The sequence below is a fragment of the Hemitrygon akajei genome, chromosome 14 (genome assembly GCF_048418815.1).
Source record: "Hemitrygon akajei chromosome 14, sHemAka1.3, whole genome shotgun sequence".
NCBI classification, from domain to species: Eukaryota; Metazoa; Chordata; class Chondrichthyes; order Myliobatiformes; family Dasyatidae; genus Hemitrygon; species Hemitrygon akajei.
Genome location: NC_133137.1, coordinates 94,552,357 through 94,578,076, shown reverse-complemented (window position 1 = coordinate 94,578,076; position 25,720 = coordinate 94,552,357). Strand labels below are relative to the sequence as shown.

The window sequence follows — 25,720 nt, the reverse complement described above, 5'->3', positions numbered from 1 at the left end:
TTTTTTCCTTAGTTGCTTAAATTAGTGTATCACCTCTGAAAAATAGTGACAGGCAGATCTTGTTTAAAAACTAGTTCATGTAAAGCTAAATTACAGGGTACCTAAAACAATTGTTAGTAAACTAGATGAAAGGTAGTAAATTCGGAGGAGGTGAATCCATTTTAGTATTTGGAGTATTTTTGTGACTTGCACTTAACTGAAATGAGAAAATCGGCTAATTTGTAAATGTTATTATACAGGGATCAGTGGAATTTCAAGTGTAAACTACATAATGTTTTACTAGCTCAGTGGGTTAGATAGCATGTTTCGGAGGTGAATAGGTTAGTCCTGATGCTAATAGAAAACATAATTCATTCCTTTGTATCAACAGATACTGAGAGACCTGTTCAGAATTTCCAACAGTCATCCTTCTTTTAAAGAGCTTTATATATGTTAATGCTGCATAATTATAAATAGTTGAATGTGCCCTTTAGGTTTGGAGCTCCTGATGTTAATAACTGCTAGCTTTTATTGCCCAATGCCTGTTGTACATTCAAAACTTTTAAGTTCATATGAAAATTCTCCCTCCTCTAGTCCTGGTATTTTGGATACAAGAGGCAAGGTCCACTAACTTGGGCAGATGTATGATGTGAAATTGGTTGCTGTTCCTTACAAGTGTTGTGGCTTGAAGTTTTGGCAAGCAATAAATAGTTGATAAATATTGTTTCAGTTCATGGTAGGGTTTGAACAAACTGCTTTTCCTTGAAGAACATGAATATTGCAGGTTCTTAAAATTTTGCCCACCTAAGAACATGGAATTTTTGCCTCACATTTCTGATTTGAAGATTTTCTTTGAGAAATCTGGAATGGTATGTTTATAGAATGTCCAAAAATCCCCTGGTAACCATGACCGGTTAGGTTCAGTTTTGGGTATTGGCCATCACTTCTCTCATTTCCTGTTTGAAACTGGTCACCTGCATTTATATTAATTTTTAAGGGCCTGTTGGATCTAAGATGCTAACCTAGGAAGCACCTGAGCTGAACTGGTGCTTAAAAAAAAGTAGCAGGGTGTGATTTCACCAAACATCTGCAAAAATAGAGGAGCAAAGCCCCATCTTGTGTTTTAGGAGTGGCTATTGATTTAGTAAACTCGTAATAACACTAATTTATCGCTAATGTTGTATTGGAGCTTTATCAAAAAAGCTGGTTAAACTGTCTGAAATTCAAATAGGTGCTATAAATCTGAATTGGGTAACTGTTGAAATACTTTGGTCAAAGCTCATTTGGACTTCAGCTAAAAATGTTCCTCCTCAGGTGATTGAAGAAGTTCTTTGTGGGATCCACACATGGTTCTGGAGCAAGTGGGACCTGTGCAAAAGGAATGGTTTGCACTTGAATCTAAAGGGGAGCAGGTTTACTAGAGCTGTTTGTTGTGTCTTAAATGAATGTGGCAGGGGAATGGGAACCGGTATGATGGAGGTGAGGATGAGCTAGCAGTAGATGATGGTAGTAACATGAATGTAAGTAAGGACAAGCCGATGATTGGGTACAAAAGCAGACAGAGTAAAGTTAATTTGTATCACAGGCAAAATTCAAAAGGGCAAAGAACGCAGGACTAAAAGTGCTGTATTTAAATACACATAACATTCGGAATATGGTGGCTGAGCTCGTGCAATTAGAGATTCATCAGTATGACGTTGTGGGCATCACTGAGTCGTGGTTGAAAGAAAACCATAGTTGGGAGCTTAACATCGAAGGATGTATTTGTATCAAAAGGACAGGCAGGAAAGCATATGTGGTGGTGACTCAGGTAAGGGATAGAATCTGTGGTAAGAGAAACTGCAAGGGTTAAAAAGCCATTATGGGAATCACTTATAGGCCTCCAAATAGTAGCCAAGATGTGGGGTTGAGTTTGCAAAGGGAGCTTGAAAAGGCATGTAATAAGGGTAATGACACAATTGTAATGGAATTCAATGTACAAGGAGATTGGGAAAATCAGTTAGTGTCAGATCGCAAAAGAGGGAATTTATTGAATACCTATGAGAAGACTTTTTGGAGCAGCTTGTGCTTGAGCCTACTCAGGGAAAGGCTATCTTAGATTGGATGTTGTGTAATAGCCCAGATCTTGGGGAGCTTAATGTAAAGAAACCCTTAGCAGGCAGTGATCATAATATGATTGAATTCGTGCTCCCTCTCAAACTGCAGAAGCACAAGTCACTTGCATCAGTGTCACAATGGAATAAAAGGAATTAGAGGCATGAGAGAGGAACTTCCCAGGTGGATTGTAGGAGGATACTAGCAGGGATGACGGCAGAGCAGAGATGGCTGAAGTTTCTGGGAATAGTTCACAAAGTGCAGGATAGATACTTCCCACAGAAGAAGTTGATCTCAAATGGCAGGGGTAGGCACAGTAGCTGACAAGGGAAGTTAAGGACAGGGAAAAGGCATGTAATGTAGCAAAATTGAGTGCAAACTTGGAAACTTTTAAAATCCAACAAAAGGCAACTAAAAAAGCTGTAAGAAGGCAAAAGATGAAATGAGGGCAGACTAGCTAGTAATATAAAGCAGGATACTGAAAGTTTGTTTTCCAGTTATATAAAGAGTAAAAGAAAGGTGAGAGTTCATAGTAACTCTAGAAAATAGAGAAACCACTAGAAAATGATGCCGGCGAGGTAGTAAGGGCGGAAAAGAAATGGCAGATGAACTTAATGGGTAATTTGCATCAGTCTTCACTTTTGAAGACATTAGCAGTGTGCTAGAGGTCCGTGAATGTCAGAGCAGAAGTGTTTGCCATTACTATTAAAATGGAAAATGTGCTATGCAAACTCAAAGGTCTTAATGTGGCGAAGTCACCTGAACCAGATGAACTACATCCCAGAGTCCTGAGAGAGGTTGCTGAAGAGATAACAGGTGCGTTGGTTAGGATCTTTCAAGAGTCATTTAATTCTGGCATGGTCTCACAGGACTGGAAGATTGCAAATGTCACTCCACTCTTTAAGAAGGGAGGGGGTTAAAAGAAAGGAAATTATAGTTCTGTCAGCCTAATCTCAATGGTTGGTAAAGTGTTGGAGTCTAATATTAAGGATGAGGTTTCAGGATATTTGGAGACTAGTGATAAAGTAAGTCAAAGTCAACAAGAGTGAATCTGCAGATGCTGGAAATAAATAAAAACACCAAATGCTGGCAGAACACAGCAGGCCAGACAGCATCTATGGGAGGAGGTAGTGACGACGTTTCGGGCCAAAACCCTTCATCAGGAGAAACCCTCCTGATGAAGGGTTCCGGCCCGAAACGTCGTCACTACCTCCTCCCATAGATGCTGTCTGGCCTGCTGAGTTCTGCCAGCATTGTGTTTTTATTTAAGTCAAAGTCAGCATGGTTTCTGCAAAGGAAAATCTTGCTTGACAAATCCTGTTGGAGTTCTTCAAGGAAGTAACATACAGAGTGGATAAAGGAGAGGCAGTGGATGCCATTTACTTAGATTGTCAGAAGGCATTTGATGAGGTGCCACACATAAGAGGCTGTTTTACAGAAAATATACGGGCATGGTTAAAGACAAAAGACAACAAGTGGGTATAAAAGCCTTTTCTGGTTGGCTGCCAGTGATTAATAGTGTTCCTCAGGGAGTCAGTATTGGGACTGCTACTTTTCGTATTGTTTGTTAATGATTTGGATAATGGAATTGATGGCTTTGTGGCAAAGTTTGCGGATGATACAAAGATGGGCGGAGGAGTAGGTAGTGCTAAGGGAGCTCTGCGATTACAGCGGGATTTTGGCAAATTGGAAGAATGGGCAGGAAGGTGTTGGGAAATGTATAATAATGCATTTTGGTAAAAGGAACAATGGTGCAGACTATTATCTAATTGGGGAGAAAAGGTGCAGAGAGACTTGAGTCCTTGTTCAAGATTCCCAGAAGGTTAATTTACAGGTTGAGTCTCTTAAATGCTAACATTGTATTTGCCTTCTTTATTTCAAGGGGAATAGAATGTATAAGCAAGGAGATAATGCTGAGGCTTTATAAGACACTAGTTAGGCTGCACTTGGAGTATTGACAACAGATTTGGCCCCTATATCTCAAAGGATGTCATTGGAGAGAGTCTAGAGGAGGTTCACGAGGATGATACTGGGAATGAAGGTGTTAACATTGGGAGCATTTGGCAGTTTTGGGAATCTCATTGAAACCTTCCAAATGTTGAAAGGACTAGATAGATGGGTGGGGAGAGGATGTTTCCTATGATAGGGTTATCCAGAACTAGAGGGCACAGCCTCAGAATTGAAGGATGACCTTTTCAGAATGGAGGTAAGGAGGAATTTTTTTTTACCCAGAGTGGTCATTCTGTGGAATGCTTTGCCACAGACTGGGGTGGAAGCCAGGTCCGTGTATGTATTTAAGGTGGAGGTTGATACATTTCTCTTCTGTCAGGGCATCAAAGGATATTGTGAAGGCAGGTGTATGGGATTGGGTGGGATGCGGGTTTGGCTATGATGGAATGGCAGAGCAGACTCTGGGCTGGCTGGCCTAATTCTGTTCCTATGTCTTATTGTCTTGAGACATTGAGTGCTCCTTGCTTTAGTCTGTATAGCCTAGTCTATCATGAGGACTCCATGGTGTCTTGAATGCCACTTTTGAATTGCCTCAGTTGTTCAATTCAGATTTGGGACTTATTTTTCCCTATGTGAATTTAAAGGATCCTTGATGTGATCTCTCCAGAAATCTTATCCTGTGAAAAGTTTCGAGTGGGGACTTGTTTCACCAGACTTGTTAGGCCATTAGAACCAATTGAGCTTCAGCCTCATGCCATGGATGGTTGCCAATGGTTTGTCTGTTCTACTTATTATGTAGTCAACATTTCAGATCTTTCAAAATCTCATCAAATCAAAGAGAGGGGTGAAAAGAATCATGCTCTTGGGTTGGTAAAGTTTCAAGAACCTGCAAGATTCGTGTTGTTCAAGGCATAGATAGCAATTGTTCAATCTACTAGCCTACCCCTTAAACAATGTATGTGAGGAGCAATTTAATTGTCTTGAAGCTTTGGTAAGCACTTTCCAAAGTACAGAACACTAGCTGTTAGGGACTACCCACCAATGTCATGTCATTGTTTATCTGTTCTGCCAATGAAAATGGAACATATTTTTGATACTAGAATGGTACACAACACTGCATTGGAGTTGGGTATTCCTATTCTATCTGTGCCAACACGAGGAAATCTGCAGATGCTGGAAATTCAAACAACACACACAAAATGCTGGTGGAACACAGCAGACCAGGCAGCATCTATAAGGAGAAGCACTGTCGACATTTTGGGCAAAGACCCTTCTTCAGGACTAACTGAAAGGAGAGATACTAAGAGATTTGAAAGTAGTGGGGGGAGGGGGAAATGTGAAATGGTAGGAGAAGACCGGAGGGGGTTGGATGAAGCTAAGAGCCTCCAACCTGAGTGTGGATTCATCTTGACAGTAGAGGAGGCATGGGTTGGAGGAACAACACCTTGTATACCGGCTGGGTAGCCTCCAACCTGATGGCATGAACATTGACTTCTCTAACTTCCGTTAATGCCCCTCCTCCTCCTCTTACCCCATCCCTGACATATTTAGTTTGTTTTTTTCCTCTCTCTGCCCATCACCTTGCCTGTTCTCCATCTTCCTCTGGTGCTCCCCCCTCCTTTCTTTCTCCCGAGGTCTCCCGTCCCATGATCCTTCCCCTTCTCCAGCTCTGTATCATTTTCGCCAATTACCTTTCCAGCTCTTAGCTTCATCCCACCCCCTCCGGTCTTCTCCTATCATTTCTCATTTCCCCCTCCCCCGACTACTTTCAAATCTCTTAGTATCTCTCCTTTCAGTTAGTCCTGATGAAGGGTCTTGGCCCGAAACGTCGACAGTGCTTCTCCTTATAGATGCTGCCTGGCCTGCTGTGTTCCACCAGCATTTTGTGTGTGCTATCTGTGTCATTTGCACTTTGCCCCAAGATTGTACTTTCTGACTTGGAGCAGTTGCCAAAAATTCCTGTCTTTTGAATCAAGGAAGGCTGACAGTCAGTGCGGTTTTCTTTTTTGACCTTGTCTATTATCTAAGTGTCACATACAGTGTACTGGTTGCATTTTGAGCCCTGGGGTCAATGGGCATTTCTTTTACTGCAAACTGGAAAACTAGCCTGTTTATTCATGGTGTGGCCAACGAAGTTGGTGCTGTTCCTTCTGTTTTCTACTTGTAAAGAATATATACCTGCAGTTTTTGAGTTGTCCTGCTCATTGCCTCTTGCTGGAGTTCAGAGGTATCGAGATGTTGTGTACTTCATAAAAACAGTTGCAAATGAATGTGTCCCCATGAAGCCATGGATGAGCCAGACATCATCTACTAAGGGCCAAATCAATGGTATTCAGGTCTGTCAGCGAAGTAAAATACACAAGGTCCAGTTATGATTCCCAGAAAGCCATCTCACAAGTGATAATTCTGGACCAAACCTGAATCATTGAAGAATTTTTGATAATGTTGACAGGGCTTGAATGCCATCACCTCTACAAAGTGAAACCAAGCAACATGGGTGACAACAAGGCTTTGCTCCCAAATGAGCTTTCCATGCTTACTTTGACCATCAAAGCATCAAAGACCCTTCACGATTTCCCATAGTCCTTAATGGCCTATGATTTCAGTCTCTGAGAACAACATGAGAGCACTTTTCAGGAAGGTGAACACCCAGAAAACATCCTGCCCATATGGGGTACCTGTACCTGGCCAAGTACTAAAGACACATGCTGATCAACTGGCCAGAGTGTTCACTGACATCTTTAACTTCTCACTTCAGTAGTCTGAGGTACTTCTGCTTGAAGCAGGTTTCAATTATGCCATTGCCCAGGTAGAACGTGATAACCTGACTCAATGACTATCACTCAGCAGTATTTTGCATCCAGTGTGGCCTGCTTTGAGAACTTGGTGATGAAACACATCAACTGCTGCTTGACAATAAGTTGGATCGACTCCAATTTGTCTACTGTCAGAACAGGTCAATGGAGATGGAATTTCATTGGCTCTTCTCTCAAATACGGAAAATGTATACATCTTTGCTGTCCACATCTATCAACTCATCAACTCCAGCTCAGCGTTCAATGTTATCATCCCCTCAAAACTAATCAGTAAGCATCAAGAGCAAGGCCTTAATATCTTGTGCAATTTGATCTCTAATTTCCTAACTTACTAACCCCAGACTGGCAAAAACATAACTTTCACCATCTCCATCAGCATAGGTGCACCACAGAGCTGTGTGCTTAACTCCCTGCACTACTTTTGCTTATGAATGTGAGGCCAAGCACAACTCCAAGGCCATATTCACATTTGTTGATGACACCAGAATCATTGGCCGAAACAGCATATAAGAGAGAGATTGAAAATCTGGTTATGGTGCCACAACAATAACCTTTCAATATCAGCAAGACTAAGGAGCTGATTATTGACTTTAGGAGGAGGAAGCCAGAATTCAATGCAATACATAATATAGAAGAAAGAATAAATAAATCAATTACAATATACATGTATTGGATAGATTAAAAATCATAATATATAAAATGTGAGGTAGGGTTCAAAGAATGCTGTTCCTGAATCATTGAGTTTGTGCCTTCAGGTTTTTGTACCTCCTACCTGATGATGGTAACAGTGGGAAAAGGGCATTCCCTGGATGCTGGAGCTCCTTAATTATGGACACTGCCTTTCTAGGACACTACTCCTTCAAAATGTCCTGGGTACTTTGTAGGCTCGTACCTAAGATGGAGCTGACTAAATTTACAACCCTCTGCAGCTTCTTTTGGTCCTGTGCAGTAATCCCTCCATACCAGACAGTGGTGCAGCCTGCCAGAATGCTCTCCATGAACTCCTATAGAAGTTTTTGGAGTGCATTGGTTGACATGCCAAATCTCTTCAACTCCTAATTAAGTATAGTCACTGTCTTGCCTTTTTAACTGCATCAGTATGTTGGGACCAGTTTAGATCCTCGGATCTTGACACCCGGGAACTTGAAGCTGGACACTCGCCACTTCAGATCCCTCTGAAGATTGTTAGGTGTTCCTTCATCTTGCCCTTTCTGAAGTCCACAAACAGTTCTTTCATCTTACTGGCATTGAGTGCCAGGTTGTTGCTATGACACCACTCCACTAGTTGGCATATCTCACTCCTGTACGCCCTCTCGTTACCACCTGAGATTCTACCAACAGTGGTGGTGGTATCATCAGATTTATAGATGGTATTTGAGCTATGCCTAACCACACAGTTATGTGTATATAGAAAGTAGAGCAGTGGGCTAAGCACACACCCCTGAGGTGCACCAGTGTTGATCATTAGTGAGGAAATGTCACCAATCCCCACAGATTGAGGTCTTCCGGTTAGGAAGTTGAGGATCCAATTGCAGAGGGAGGTACAGAGGCCCAGGTTCGTCAATTTCTCAGTCAGGATTGTAGGAATGATGGTATTAAATGCTGAGCGATAGTTGATGAACAGTATCCTGACATAGGTGTTTGTGTGGTCCATATCATCTAAAGTAGTGGTCACCAACCTTTTTAAGCCCAAGATCCCCTACCTCGGCCTTAGTGAAAGGCAAGATCGACCCCAGATCGATTAGTTACACGCATACGCACCGGGGCAGAAAAGACCGGGAGTAAAACCCCACAACCCGGAAGTAGAAATAATGTATAAACACCAGGGGTACCCGCCCTTTTTTGCACTGCGGACGGGTTTAATATTGACAATATTCTTGCGGACCGGCTGACTGCAGTGGGGGTGGGGGGTTGTTAAACACGACGGGAATACCGCGATACTCGAAGTAGGTTCCTTATGTCCAGTCTATGCTGCAACTTAGTTTTTGTGGCGCTCGGCACTTAGTTTCTGTCCGGCTTGCTCACGTTTTTTTCCGCTGAAAAAACTCAAAGGGTTTGTCTTTAAGTGCAGGGTTCTTGGACTCAGGGTACCGAAGCAGTTTTGAGTACTTCATTGCCTCATTAGACAGCCCCCTGGGCCCGAACTCCAGCTTTCTGCCCACCAGACGCCTTGGCCAGGTGCAGCTGTTCCCGTGCCGGGGCCAGGGCAGTCACAGTCTGGAGAGAGCGACCAATCGAGTGAGGAGTGCAACAGGACGCGCCCCTCCCCCCCCCCGGGGTAGGAATCTTATCAGCCGACAAAAGTTTGGCTGGAGGGATGACTCAGTAGATCGCAGTGAGGTAGCTGCTCTGCTACTTACAAAACCCTGAGCCTGAATTAGGTCATCTGCAAATAGCACTGGGTTCCCACAAACATTTGGTGTGTTAAACAGGTTTAGAGGCAGCTTCAATCTGTCCACGCTCCAGGCCAGTAGAAACGGCGCTTCCTGCCGGCCGCCTGAGGACAACCAGTGATCCCTGGCAAGAGGGTATCACTGCGTTTAGGTGACTGATGATCTCGCGTGCATTCAAGTTCAACAGTAGGTGTGACGGAATGAGGAAAGGTGCAGCTGACTCATCATTTCCTTGCGGCCCGGTGGTTGGGGACCACTGAAGTACACAGTGTAGAGCAGGGGAACTACACGCATGCGCACTGGGCAGAAAGAATGGAACTAAAACCCCACAACCAGGAAACAATCTCTCAACAGTATTTGTGTATTTCTTTTTCTTTTTTTTCCGGGATCTACTGGCAAAGTCTCAAAGATCAACCGGTCAATCGCGATTGATGGGTTGGTGACCACTAGTCTAAAATCATGTGAAGAGCCATTCAGATTTCACCTGTAGCTGACCTATTGTGATAGGCAAATTGCAATGGGTCCAGGTCCTTGCTGAGGCAGGAGTTCAGTCTAGTCATGACCGACCTCTCAAAGTATTCTGAGCTAGTCCTCATTTGGAGAGGATCAGCAACTTTAAATTTCTCTGTTAACACCTCAGGATCTATCCTGGGCCCAGCAAGTAAGTGCCGTTACAAAGAGAGGATGGCAGCTCTACTTAAGAGTTTGTGAAAATTGGCATAACATCTAACCGACAAACTTCTGTAGATGCACCGCAGAGAGTATATTGACTGATTACATCATTGCCTGGTATGGAAACAGCAAAGCCCTTGAACAGAAACGCTTACGAAAGTAGTGGGTATGGCACATTCCATGGGTACAGTCCACCCCAGCATTGAGCACGTTTATACGGAGCACTGTCGCAGGAAATCGGCATCCATCAAGGACCCCACCATTCAGACCATGCTCTTTTTGCCACTGCCATCAGGAGGCAGGTACAAGAGCCGCAGGACTCACACCATTAAGTTCAGGAACAGTTATTACCCCTTAACTTTCAGGCTCTTGAACCAGAGGGGCAACTTCATTCGCCCCATCACAGAACTGTTCCTACAGTCGATGTCCCTTTCAGGAACTTGGCTTATGTTCTCTACTGCTTATTTATTATTAATACTTTTTATCTTGTGTTTTGTGCACTCTGTCCTGTTGGGTGTGGGGTTTCTTGGATTTACTATATATGCCCACAAGAAAACTAATCTTGGAGACGAGTACTTTGATCATTTATTTTGAACGTTGCTATGGAGAAGTGGAGTGTAGAAAAATAACGAATAGAAAAATGAGTGAAGAGTGGGAATGGATCTTTTGTGCTGATTTAAAGTGGTCATTCTGGTACAGCAAACAGGAAATTAAATGGTATGTATTTGGGCTAGAGTGCAGGGATGAGATCTTGGCAATTTCAGCCTTTTAATGGAGAAGCAATTATTCTTTGATTTTTGTGTAGTTTAGATATAATTGTGGATGAAGGGCTTTTGTCAACAAAGTTCAGTAGATAAAGTCTGGTTTGGATTTTGGTAATTAAAGTTTAGTATTTTGGGTACAATCTCATTGAAATGCACAAGATTCTGAAAGAGTGACTGTTAAGCCATGACCCTGTTGAATGGCAGTAAAGACACAAAGTCCAACCACTTGCATCCAAGCGAATTTTAAAAATCATTATAGATAGTCCAACTAGAAGAAGGTTCCATATTAGACCTAGTATTCAAAAATGAACCTAGCCAGGTGATCTTTCAGTGGGAGAGCATTTAGGAAGCAGTGACTATAGCTCCTTAAGATAGCTATGAATAAATATAGATCTTGCCAGAGTATTAAATTAGGATGGGCAAATTAGAAGAATATTAGCAACTAAGTAGTAGTAATTAGAAAGAGCTTTTTTCTTTTCCATATCTTGCATGTGGGTGATACTTAAAAAATTTCTGCACAGAATACAGGACAATGAGGAAGGGCAGAGTTAGTCACGTTTATGGTCATACACAGGTGTAATGGAAAACTAACTTGCAGCAGCATCAGACACACAGCCTCGTATACAGCATTCACAAGTGAAAGCAAATAACCCTAAATTAATCACAAACAAGAAAATATGCAGGTGCTGGAAATCCAAGCAGTGCAAAAGTTGGAGGAACTCAGCAGGCCAGGCAGCATCTATGAAAAAGTCTTGTCCCAAAATGTTGACTACTCTTTTTTTTCCATAGATGCTACCTGGCCTGCTGAGTACCTCCAGCATTTTGTGTTGCAAGCCTAAATTAAGCAATTTTTACTAGGTATGTGGGGAGGGGCGGGCACATAGAATAAAAGGCTGTTTTAGTGGTCCATGTTGCTAATCTCTGATTCAGGAATGGAATGGTTGAAGGAAGTATTTGTGGTGTTGAACTTGGAGCATCTGTACATCCTGCCTGGTAGTAGTCGTGAAAAGATGCCCTTGTAAGAGAATCTTGTATGTTAAGAAAAGGAAAGTGTTTTGTAAATTCTGATCCTTTGGGTCAAGGTCGTAGAGCAATACAGCACTGATAAAGGCCCTTTGGTCCAACAAGTCTATGCTAACCATAGCGCCAACCCTGCTAGTTAAAGCTTCCTGTGTTCTGCCCCTATCCCTCTAAACCCTGATTCTCCATTTACCTTCTTAAACAATACAATTATACCTGTCCTAGCCACTTTGGCAGTGTATTCAATGTACTCACCACCCTCTTCTTCAGGAAGTGGCGGGGGGGGGGGTGGTGTTGCCCCTTTTCCCACCAAAGTTCCTTGTAAATCTTTCCCCCAACTTTAAACCTATACCCCCTTGTTTTGGATTCCCCTACTGTGGGGAAAGGGCTTGCTGTCCACTTTATCTATGTATTGCATAACATTAACATCCCTTATATTTAAGAGAGGACTTCGTATGGATAAAGCAGTGGCTGACTGGTAGGAGGCAAAGAATAGGAATAAAGGGAACCTTTTCTGGTTGGCTGCCGGTGACTAGTGGTGTTCCACAGTGCTCTGTTTTGTGACCAATTCTCTTTACATTATATGTTGATGATTTGGATGATGGAATTGATGGCTTTGTTGCAAAGTTTGCAGATGACACCAGGATAGGTGGAGAGACTGGAAGTTTTGAGGAAGTAGAGGGGCTACAGAAGGATTTAGACTGATTTGGAGAATCAGAAAAGAAGTGGCAGATGGAATATGGAGTTGGTAGTGTATGGTCATGCACTTTGGTAGAAGAAATGAAAGGGTTGACTATTTTCTAAATGGAGAAAAAAATACAAACTGAGGTGCAAAGGGACTAGGGAGTCCTTGTACATGAATCAGCAAAGGCTAATTTGCAGGTTGAGTCTGGTGAAGAAACCAAATGAATGACTAAAATATAAAAGCAAGGGCTTTTATAAACACTGATGAGGCCTCACTTGGAGTATTGTGAGCAGTTTTGGGCCCCTTATCCTAGAAAGGATGTGCTGGAACTGGAGAAGGTTCAAAGGAGGTTCACAAAAATGATTTCAGGTTTGAACAGCTTGCCATATGAAGTGTTTGGCTCTGAGCCTGTACTCACTAAAATTCAGAAAAATGAAGAGTGACCTAATTGAAACGTATTAAATGGTAAAAGGCTTTCATAGAGTAGGAGGATTTTTCCTAAGGTAGGAGTGTCTCAAACCATGGAACACAGCCTCAGAATAGAGGGGCATCATATTAGAACAGAAGTGAGGGATTTCTTTGGACAGTGGTGAATCTGAAATTTTTTGCCACAGTCAGTTGTGGAGGCCAAGTCTGTATGCATATTTAAAGTAGAGGTTGATAGATTCTTAACTGGTCAGGGCATAAAGGGATACAGGGGGAGGGCATGATACTGGGACTGAGAAGGAAAGTGATGAAGTGGCGGAGCAGACTCTGGACCAAATGGCCTAACTCTGTTCCTATGTCTTGTAGTCCTGTGGTCTTAAATAGTTTTACAAAGTTGCCCATCATCCTTCTACGTTTTGAGGAATAAAGATCTAACCTCACCAATCTCTCCCTGTAATTTCGGCCCTCTGGATCTAGCAACATCCTCAAATCTTTTCTGTGCTCTTTCCCATTTAACTATGTCTTTCCTACAACAGGGCGACCATATCTCAGTGTGTATGAATACACAGTACTTGAAGTCTAGTTGATAAGTCACTTGTACTACTGCACATAATGTTCTGATTCCCATACCTAATGCCTTGATGGTCAGCATGCAAAGCATGTTATAATAGATGGTGAAGGAAGGATGATGTAACCAAGGGAAATTAAAGATGGCATAAACACAAACACGTATGCATATAGCAAAAATTAGTGGGAAGATAAAGGACTGGTAAGATTTTTAAAAACCAACAGAAGACACCTAAAGCTAGCCAATAATATAAGATGCCAAAAGTTTTTCAGATGAGGTGAGAGTAGATATTGCACCACTGGAAAATGATGCTGGGAGACAGTAATGGCAGATGAACTTAGTTATTATGCATCAGTCTTGTCTGTGTTAGACACTAGCAGTGTGCCAGAAATTTGAGAATGTCGGAACAAATGAGTATAGTTGCCATTACAGGTTGAGTACACTTTATCTCAAATTCTAAAATTTTATAGATACATGACATAACAAAAGGAAAATTCCAGAAGGCTCTGGGAAGGTTCTCAGGCAGTGCACAGGTCTCTGTGCAACAGTTCTGAGAAGTGACCTCATATGTAATGAAGAGAAAATAATTAAAAATAAATACTAAGCCAAAAAATGAATGTCTCATAATTTTGAGAGTCAATTTGTCAGTGTTGGAGTGAAGATGGGCTGCTTATCATGAAACAAGCAAAGATCTATCATGAACTGAAAATTGAAGGTAATTGTGAATATTTAGCAGGCTGGTACAGAAATTTAAGAAGGCACTGCATTAAATTTTAAATCCTCTGCTAATCACAAAGCAGCAGAGAAGTTCATTGAATTTGCTGAGATCTTCACTGATGAAATGTAGCACCAGAACAAATCTATAATACCAGTTGGGTTTTTTCCAATATACCTTGCATAAAACCTTAAAGTAAAATAGTTTTCGGTAACCTTTTAATCAAACCACAGCATCGTAGGTGGAGGCTGAAAGCCTGCTGTTGGTTGGTCAATAGCTGATTCAGGTATTCTCCCAATGCTGTTTTTGTTGCCCTGCACACACATTTTCTTTATGTTGATAGTATATCATTTTTTTCTGTTAAGTATATATGGTGAACAGGTATAAGACAGATTGCTAGAATGATGGTGATCCCAAGCTATCTCATATTCCAAAATCCAAAACACTTCTGCCCCCAAGCATTTTGAATAAGGGGGGCTCAACCTGTATTAAGGAGAGGTACTTAGGAAGCTGAAAGGTGAGAAGGTAGGTTGGTCACCTGGATCATATTAACTACACACCAGGTTTCTGAGAGGGGTAGCTGAGAGATTGTAGAGGCATTAGTAATCTTTCTAGAGTTACTAGATTCTGGAATGGTTTGTCAAAAATCAATGGATGCTGGAAAAATGCAAATGTCACTCTTTAAAAAGGGAAGGAGGCAGAAGGAAGGAAATTGTAGGCCAGTCAGACTGACATCAGTAGTTGATAAGATTCCTTTTATTTGAGGATGAGGTTTCATGATAAAACAGGGCAAAGTCAACATTATGCATTTTTAAAAGGGGAAATATTGCCTGACAAATATTGGAACTATGACTTTCCTTTGTTTATCCTGCTTGTTATTTCTTCCATGGATGTTTACTTGTCTTTCAGAAGGCCTTTGACAAGGTAACACACATGAGGCTGAAGATGGGAGCCCACAATTGGCTGGCTGGTAGGAGACAGTGGGAATAAGGAGGCCCTTTTCTGGTTTACTCCTGGTGGCTAGCAGTGTTCTGTAGTGGTCGATCTTGGGACCACCTCTTTTCAGGGTGTATCAATGAGTTGGATGATGGAATTGATGATTTGTGGCCAGGTTTGCATATGATGCAAAAATAGGTGGCAAAGCAGTTAGCGTTGAGGAAGCAGGGAGGATTTGGATTGGGAGAATCTTTAAAGAAGGGAAGTGTATGTCATGCTCTTTGATAGAAGGAATACTATAGATTATTATTCTCTAAACAAGGAGAAAAGTTAAAAAATCAGAGATGCAGAGACATAAGTTCTCGTGCAAGATTCCCTAAAAGTTAACTTTAAAGTTGAGGTGTGGTAAGGAAGGCAAATACAATGGTACTATTAATTTTGAAAGGACTAAGATGTAATGCTGATGCTTTATGAGGCATTGGTCAGACCGCACTTGGAGTATTGTGAGCAGTTTTGGGCCCCTTGTCTAAAAGGATGGGAATTATCCTAGGAATGAAAGGGTTAATGTGTTGGCTCTGGGCCTGGACTCACTGAATTTAGAATGGAGAGAGATCTCATTGAAATCAATCAAATATTTAAAGGCCTAAATAGAGTGGATGTGGAGAGGACATTTCCTATAGTGGGTGAGTTTAGGACCGGGGGCATAGCCTCAGACTGGAGGAATGTCCATTTAGAACAGATGAGGGGGAATTTCCTCAGCTAGCAGGTAGTGAACCTGGAATTCATTCCCCCAGACAACTGTAGACGCCAAGTCATTGTGTCTTGATTAATCAGGGTGTCAACAGTAACAGGGAAAGCCAGAGAATGGGGGTTGAGAGGAAAAAAAATTGGCCATGATGGAATGGTTGAGCAGACTCAATGGGCTGAATGACCTTATTCTGCTCCTTTATCTTGCGGTCTTGTATTTTTCAACACTGGTGATGTTTTCAGTGGATTATGCACTTGTACTCCTAGATCCTCTGTTTTAGAACACTCCTTAGTTCCTTGTATTTATAGATGCTGGTATTTATAGACTTTCCAAAGTGAATCATCTCACACTGGTCTGTATTGAAATGCTTTTTTTTTTGCAACTTCTCTAACTAAATCCCCCTGTAGTGTACAGTAATCTTTACTATTAATGAATAATTTTGTCATATGGCAACTTGCTGATTGAGCCTTGTGCAATCCCATCCAAATAATTAAAAAAAAACACTTGTGGCACACCATAGTCATTGGCCTTCATCCTAAGAAGCAGCCTTCAACCATCAACCTTTGCATCCACATCCTGAGCCAGTTTTGAATTTCCCCCTAACTAGCTTTCCCTGGATACAATAAGACCTATCCTTCTAAACCAGAACTTCAAGATACTGCATGGTAGGTAGGATCTTGTTGGAAGGGCTTGCTGAAGTCCAAACAGATTTCATCTACTATCCTATCTTCATCTCTTCAAACAGCTCTAAATGATTCATCAAGCTTGACTTCCCATGCACAAAGTCGTACTGACTCCTAATCAGACTGTCCAAATGCCAGTAGATCAGGGCTTCTTAATCTGAAGTCCACAGACCCCTGAATGGTATTGGTCCATGGCATAAATGCTGGGATCCCCTGCAGTACATCCTGTCCCTCAGAATTCCTTCAGTACTCTCTCCAACATTGATGTCAGGATGAACAGCCTGTAGTTCCTTGGCTTGTACTTTCTCCATTTGTGAAGCATTAGAAAAGAGCTCTAGGAGAATTGGGAGTCAGGAGGATTCATGAAATGTCATTGGCAAGTAAGACAAAAGATCCCAAGGCATTCTTCTATACCTGTGTCAAGGACAAAAGGGAGCACAGGACTGAGGCAAAGCCCTCCCCACCAATGAATACATTTACATGGAAGCTCCCACATGAAAGCAGCATCCAGCATCAAAGACTCCCACTATCCAAGCCATGGTCCCTTCTGATTACCACCATTAGGAATGAAGTACAAAAGCCTTGGATACCACTAGATGTATACTCACTTACAACAATCAGGCTCCTGAACCAGTGTGGATAACTTCAATCAGCACTATTCTGAATTAATTGAGCTACAAACTTTCAAGGACTCTACAACTTTTGTCAGTTTTTTCATTTCCAAAGCTTGTCTTTTGCACAGTTGGTTGTTGGTCTGTCTGCATTTATAGTTTTTCTAAGTTCTATTTTCTTGTAAATTCCTGTAAGAAAATGAATCTAAAGGTAATATGTTAACATTGTACTTTATAATTTTACTTTTGAGTTTTGTGCTTGGAGTGGAAGACATGGGCAAGATGCAAATTGTGTACTTCATCTTTACTGAGGAGCAAGATGTGGAGTGTGTTAATATTCCAGGGACATATGACCTTACAAGAAAGGTAGTGTTGGATCTCTTAAAATGTTAAGGTGGATAAGTCTTTGAGCCTATTGGGATATTGAGAGAAGCAGAAGATGTGAATACTATGATCCAGATAGCTTTACTCAGGTCACCTCTTAACTGATTCCACAGCACATGGACTGTACATCAGAATCAGGTTTAATATCACAGGCTTATATCATGAAATTTGTTAACTTTATGCCAGCAGTACAATGAAAAGCATGGTAAATATAAGGGGGGAACTGAATTACATTAAGTATGTACATGTATAAAAATATATGAAATAGTTAAAGTAGTACAAAACAGTTTAAAAACTGAGATGTTCATGGGTTCAATGTCCATTTCGAAATTAGGTGGTAGAGGGGAAAGAAGCTGTTCGTGTATCATTGAGTGTGTATCCTCAGGCTTCTGTACCTCCGTCCAAACAGTAACAGAGTGACAAGGGCATGTCCAGGGTGGTGGGGAACCTTAATTATGGACAGTTTTCCTAAGGCACCAGTCCTTGAAGATGTCTTTGATACTACAAAGGCTAGTACCCAACATGATGCTGACTAATTTACAAGTTTTTGCAGCTTGCTTCAATCTTGTGCAGTAGTGCCCCCACTCTTACACCAGACAGTGATGCAGCCAGTCCAAATGCTCTCCATGGTACATTTGTAGAAGTTTGAGTGTTTTAGTTGACTAAATCTCCTCAAACTCCTAATAATAAAATATAGCTGCATCAATATGCTATGTCTACTTTAGGTCCTTGGAGATATTGACATCCAGGAACTTGAAATTACTCACTCTTCCCACTTTTTATCCCTCTGAGGATTGATTTGAGTTCCCTCAACATACCCTTTCTGAAGTATAATTGTTCTTTGCTTTTACTGACGTTGATTGTAAGGTTGTTTATGCGACACCTTGCAACTAACTGGTACACGTTCCTGTACGCACTCTCGTCACCATCTGAAATTCTGCCAGCAATGTTTGTATCATCAGCAAGTGTGTATATGGCATTTGAACTATGCCCTGTCACAGTCATGGGTGTAGAGAGTAGAGCAGTGGGCTGAGCACACATCCCTGTGGTGTACCAGTGTTAGTCACCGAGCTGGAGATGTTATTTCCAATCTGCACAGATTGTGGTCTTCCAGTTATGAAGTCGATGATCCAGTTGTAGAGGGAGATAATCGGGCCCAGATTGTATAGCTTTTCAATTAGGACTGTAAGAATAATGGTGTTAAATGCTGAGCTGTAGACAATAAACAGCATCCTGACATGGGTATTTGTATTGTCCAGGTGATCCAAGGTTGGGTAGAGAGCCATTGAGATGGTGCCTATTGTGGCGATGGGCAAATTACATATTATATTCTGAATGTTATATTTTTCCTTTTGCAAATTGTTGTTTTGTCTGTCTTGCTGTGAATGTTTTTCATCGATCATACTTTACTGTGAAGGCCTGCAAGGTAGTAAATGGTGACATATGCATACTTTTATAATAAATTTACTTTGAGCTTAGAACAGGGGTGGGCAAACTTTTTGACTTGTGGGCCACAAAGGGTTCTAAAATTTGACAGGGGGGCCAGACCAGGAGCAGATGGACGGAGTGTTTTAGTAATACACCTCATAAGAGAAAATAAAATATCATGGGATATGTAGAAAACATGTGCTTTAATTTCAATTGAAAATGAACAAATGCATTACAACAAAATAGCTGTCTTTGAAGTCCCATGGTATTTAGCTATTTATTGAAATGACTTTTAAAACACTGAAAATTAAATGAATAAAATATGGCTTTTTTTAATAGTAACAGTTATCATTTTAAAGCACTGAAAATTCTGTTATCCTTCAAGATATTATCATCATCACTCTCCTCCTGACTGTCTTTATTTCAAAAACGGTAGGAGATGCAGGTCTACTTGTCCTGCTCCTTCTTATTCAATTGTCCCCTGTGCCAAAACTCAACAACGACCAGCACAAGGACAGAACAGTGACAGATCGCCAGTATGCGGAGCGCGTTATTTGATCTGGAGCGCATTTTTTATTTTGAGAACGTACGTGCACCTGCGCACTACTCATGTCCATCACTTAACAGAAATGACATGTAACATGTAAGGCTTATTGAAAAAAATATTTTCAAATGCATTTTTTACATAACACAACGAAGAAACTTATTTTTAATTTCAGTGGGAACAGTGTTGTTGGTCTCCCTTTTTAGCCAGCGCATCAAAGTCTGGATTTAGTTTTGTTGTGGCGATTCTCAGGATGGATCTGAGGTGTTGGTCAGTTAACTTGGATCTGTGGCTGACTTTGTTGATGTTCATGATGCTGAACACCTGTTCACACAAATAGGTCGAGCCGAACAACGCCAGCATCTTCTGTGCCGTCCTCCGGAGGTTTGGAAACACCTCTTTACCAAGTGAAGCATAAAAGTCATTCAGTTTAAGAGAGTTGAACTTCTCTTTTAAGACAGGGTCAGACTGAAGGTCGATCAGTTCCAGCTGTAGCTCCTCTGGTGCTGTTTCAGGATCTTGTGACGGGACAGGCCACCAACTGAAGTGACTTGTCAATTTTTTCAAAATCAGAAAAGCGACAACAGAATTCTCTGTGCAGCACATCCAGTGACTCGCTGTATTTTTTCACATTTGCGCCGGCCTCTTCCAGCGTGGCTAGTGTGGGAAAATGAGTGAATAACTTATTCAAAATTTGCCTGGAGAAAAAAGCCAGCTTAGATTTAAAGGCTTTCACGTTTGTGTACATGTCATGCACAAACTGATCCTTCCCCTGTAGCTTCACGTTCAGTTCATTCATGTGTGAAAATATATCCACAGCAAACGCAAAGTCACAAAGCCAGCTCTTGTTGCTCAGCTCAGGAAATTCGCCGGCCTTCCTCAGTAACTCCAAAAATGCACCGATCTCCTCTTTGAGTTCCCATACTCGTTGAAACACTTTGCCCAAACTTAACCAGCGGACACGGGAGTGATAAAGTAGGTCCTGGTGATCCGCATCAGTTTCCTCCAGGAACGTGATGAACTGACGGTGCTGAAGTCCCCTTGCACGTATAAAGTTGACAAGTTTTACGACAGGATTCACAACATGATTCAGCTGTAATACCGATTTACATAGAGATTCCTGGTGGATGATGCAGTGAAGGAAAATAACATCCTGGTCAGGATTTTCATCTTTCACTTTATTCTGTATTCTCCTCAGCAGGCCGACATTTTTCCCTGTCAAATTAGGAGATCCATCTGTGGTGACGTTGATAAGTTTACTCCAAGGGAGCTTCATATTTTCGATGACAGCAGACACCCGGTCATACAAGTCCTCTCCCAGTGTCTTTCCTTTCAGAGAATCCATTGTCAAAAACTCCTCCGTTATTTCAAAAGTATTGTTAATTCCTCGGATAAAAATGAGGAGCTGAGCAGTGTCTTTTACATCATTGCTTTCATCCAGTGCTAATGAATATAACGTGAACGACTCTGCCTTTTTATTTAAGTCGCTGGTTATATCTTCATCTATCAGTTCCACACGGCGAGTCACTGTCCTGCGTGATAAACTGATTTTTTCAAATTTGTCTTTGCTCTCCGGACACAATACACCTGCTGTCTCCACCATACATTCTTTTAAAAACTCTCCTTCAGGCAGAGGCTTGCTGGCCTTTGCTAATTTGAATGACAGCATAAAACTCGCCTTGGTACTTGACTCATGAATGGCAGTTTGACGGTGAAAAAAATTTTGTTGAGCCTGTAAATTAGCTGCCAACCTCTGAGCATTAGCTTCCCGTTCTTTCGTTGACTGGTTGCTAGCATAGTTGGCATGTTTTGTGGCAAAGTGACAGCTGATATTCTTTAAAAACCGCCACAGTCTCTTGGCATATCAGGCATACAGCAGTTGATCGGTGTTCGGTAAAAAGATATTTAGTTGTCCACTCCTTATTAAACACTCGACATTCTCTATCCACTTTTCTTTTCTTAGCTCCACTCATCTTTACAGAAGGGGTGAGAGGTCAAAGAGTAAAGCACAAATGTGGAATAATACGCTGCACCTCAACAAAGGTCAATGTATATAGAGTGTGTCATCTATTGGGAAAATGCCAGAATTGCGGGGAAAAAACGTTACAAGGTTTATTAATATAATTTCATCAAGTTCTGCGGGCAGGATTAAAAAGCTTAACGGGCCGCATATGGCCCCCGGGCCGTAGTTTGCCCATGCCTGGCTTAGAACTTTGTATATCTTTGTCCTCTACCCAAAAGTGGACTCCTAAAGGCCTGGCTATTGGCAAATACACTTCTGTTCAAGAGGGAAATGGAGATAATCCTGGAAACTATAGATTGGCAAGACTATGGTTGGGAAACTATTAGAGTGGATTATTGGACAGTATTTGGTTAAGACCTTTCATGGTAGGTTCATCCAGAAGTTTAAGATACATGGGACAAAACAGTGATAATATGGAGTACGGAGTAATCTTGGGGTCTGAGTCCATACTTCTCAAAGTGGCTGCACTGTTTAAAAAGGTGTGAAATGTTATGTTTAATACTTTGCTAAAATTTGAATCTTGTATCTATTGGTTGATTAAGCATTGTTCATTTTAAATGATGTGTGTAAAATATATTAAGTGAGGTGTGCAAATATCAGTTGGTGAAATGACGACATGCAATTAAAGATGAAGTTATACCTGTATTTCAGGCACACTGCATATTCCTTTGAATTAGTTTAGCATTTTGAAGTTACAAAACAAAACAGTAAAGACATGGTTTGGCACACCCAGGTGTGCTTTAATCAAGGAATTGAGTTCAGAGATCTGTAAGATATGTTGCAGCTTTATAAAACTCTTGTCAAGGCACATTGGGAGTGTTGCATTTGATCTGGTTGCCACGTAAGAATGATGTAGATGCTGTGGACAAAGTGCAGGAAGAGGTCTAGAGGGTATCAGCTATAGGGTGAGGTTGACAGCTGGCATTTTTTTCCCCGGGGTAAAAATGTCTAACACTAGAGGCCATGTATTTCAGATGAGAGGTGCAGACTTAAAGGAAAAATGTAGGGCAAGTTTCTCATTGCTGCCATCGGGTAGAAAGGTCAAGTGCCTCAGGACTCACACCACCAGGTTCAAAAACAGTTACTACCCCTCAACCATCAGGCTCTTGAACAAAAGGGGATAACTACACTTCATGCTTGTCTTTGGTGCTGATTATCATAAGCATATTCCAGCAAAAAGGGAAATGAAGCCTTGGCTTCCAGTATGAGAGAGAATTTTCTGTCTTTAGCCCAAACATCTTTTCAAACAGGCCTCCAACATATGGTTATATGATTTGTGGTTTTTAGGGTGGTTCAGGCTGCCTTGATGTTAAAAGCACTTATAGTTTCATTTGGAATTTCCTTTATGCTGCTAGGTCAATTCTTTTTTTGCATGCAAATTTAATAATCAAAGAATATTTTGATATGATGAAGAACTGAAAAGCTGCACCATAATGGGGCAAAGCTTTGGTCCAAGTAACTTTGGAATTATAAATAAAATAAATTGAACATTTATTATGTCAGCTACACAAAACTTGGTCTATCTTTAAAATTTCCTCATGAAACATTGAACTACTAGGCCTACTGTTAATTCTGTTTATAGACTGGAACTCCTGTTGGTAAAGGATTTCCTCCCTGCCAAATGTTAACTGGTAACTGCCTGTTTTTTGTAAATCTTTGAACAGTGTTTATAGAGAACCATCTGCTGGAAAATGTGTGAATTGACATACCCATGTTTAAACTGTGGACATTGTCAAAGTCTCTAATGTGACCCAGTTTTCACGGATTGGGCAATTAAATGTGAGGTACTGAAAATATGGATTCTATTTTGGTTAATTAATATTACTGGTGTTATGGCCCTACATCTCTATTCTGCTCCCAAGCAACAAACCAAATATTAAGCTCTCCTAATTGCTTGCTGTGCCATAACATTAGCCTCTTGCAAATCCTACACTAGAATACCCAGATCCCTTTGCATCTTAGAACTTTACAAACTATTTGCAAAATCTTTGAAAAATCAATCTAAATCCTCTTTGTAGTTTCTGCTCACTCTTTAACTTGTTTCTCTTCTGTAGTGTAATCAGGTTTGGCCCCTCCCAGTTTCCAGTATCTTCATCTGTCATTTACGTATATGAATTGTAAGATTTAAAAAAATGCCTGTAGCATGCTACTTGTTGGATCTTGCCATCCAAAGCTACTCAACACTGCTTATAGCTTTCTGTAGGTCAAATCTCTGCACACAAATTTACCTTCTATCCTGAGATTAACAACTGATACAGCAAATATTTTCTGTAAATCTTTGTCCGCTGCTTTCTCATTTGCAACACAAAAATTTTTTAAAAATTCCAATAAATGGGTCAAATGACTGGTTTCTGATTACTATGAAGTTTTCCTAGTGCCTATCTAAATGTATTCAATAAATATTTCCTTCATATAAGCTAACTGATTTTCCTGCTTTGTTTAATAAGACAAAGATCTAATGGAGCTTTCTCTGACTAGGGGATATTAAAAGAAACATAAATAAGCTATCCCACTTGCTTTTTAAGACCTCCTGAAGTCCACAAGGACTTGATCTTTTCTGTCAGAAGTTCAACATTAGCTTGCTTTCACTTGACTGTATGTTTTCTATCTCTATCCAGATTTGCATTTACTTTTGGGATGTTACTGAGATGTAAAAATACACCTTATTCATCTTATTTACCAATCTACAGGCTTCCTTTTGTGAAATTGCTTACAAATTCTCATATCAACAATTTTTCTAAATATCAACTAAAATGAGTTTAATTCTAATCTTATTAATCTTTGCAGTGCAGCATATAAAATAAAGCACATTGGCATCATCAGCTAACCCAAAACCCACAAGGGAAGTGGAAGTCACTATTTTTTGGTCTTGAGGGATTACTAAGAAATTGATCTTTTGATGTGCCATCATCTTTGCAGTTTGCTACCCTTTTAACATTAGACACCAATAGTGGGTTTTTACCAATGCATCTTTCAAATATTTGCAAAAGCATTCAGAAATGTTGATAGTTGGCATTTAGCTCACCAGATGGTTTCCTATGCACTTTTTTAAACTTGCCTGGGCTGTGTTCCAGAATTCCTAGTACTAGTCCCACACTCCATTAAAGCTCACCTGGTTCACTAAGAAATGTATTACCATGTAACAGTGTTCCCTCGCATCTTTTGCTACCTGCACACAAGGTTGTCACCCTCTACCTCATTGGCATGATTATACACAATTACATTTCCTTTTCTGGTTTCTGATGCAGATGGTGTTGACTGTGTGGAGTTTGTGATGATTTGTTCACAGATTTTAGAGTTGGCTTATTTATACTGCTTTTATTGAAGAAATTATTGATTCGCTGCCTAATTCTAAAGAAGCAAAGGGCGTGAAGTGCAAAAGAACTGCTAGTTCATTTAAAGCAGAATGGCTGAATGAAACAGTAACTTGCACCAAAACCTCATGAAGTCAGGAATGTGCAGCTACGAGAAATAAATTTAAGTACAATACTGAAACTAGGAAATGAGAGAGATAAGACTCGTTATTTTATTTCTTTTAAGCAATGAACAGCAAACTAGACGGTAGTTTATTATCCTTGGAATAACTTCAGGTTTACTTCCGCTTAGAAATTCAGTGCGCGAGTGTTGTCATTGGGCAAAAAATTGCACAGCAAGATTTTTGCGCACACTAGGCATTACAAGTTAGAAGAACATTGCCATGTAACATTTTAAAATTTAATATGTGGGTTATTGACAGAAGTAATTAATAGCCAATAGCCAATAGGTTACTGTATTCTACATTTCAAAATTATTTTGCATGTCTATTTTTGATAAATCCTTTTAATTTTGAGGGGACAAGTCTTTTGCACAGCAAGTGCAGACAATGGAGGGATATAGACATTATGTAAATGGAAAGAATTAGTTTAGTTGTGCATTTGATTACTAACTAGTTTAGCTGAAGGGCTTGTTCTTGTGCTCTACTGTTCTGATACTAAAATTGTTCTTTTCCACGCCTGTGGCGCATTGGGTGGAAACCTTGCCATCCTTTTGGAATTTTTGTCTATTTTTCTTTTGAGGCAGAGTTGCTAGCTTGACTCTTAACCCAGCATGGATGGAAAACATGCAAGGAGCCGGTCAGATTCAAACCTGGGATTATTAGCCTCAAAGTCCAGTGTGGATGCCACTACACCACTAAATATGATACACATGATAATAGTTGGTATAATTGATGGTGAATGAGTATATTAACAATTATAGTGGGGTTTTGATCAGCTGGGTATGTACTAAGATGATACCTGGGAA

General features: G+C 40.8%; 1 long non-coding RNA gene across 1 annotated transcript in view; it reads left to right on the top strand.

The window, feature by feature from the left end:
- The window catches only part of LOC140738803 (uncharacterized), a 37,956-nt gene that overhangs the window by 937 nt on the left and 11,299 nt on the right, over positions 1–25,720 (top strand). The window contains exon 2 of the long non-coding RNA XR_012101459.1: positions 14,992–15,052. This is a non-coding gene — a long non-coding RNA (uncharacterized lncRNA). The remainder of the gene's footprint in view (positions 1–14,991; positions 15,053–25,720) is intronic.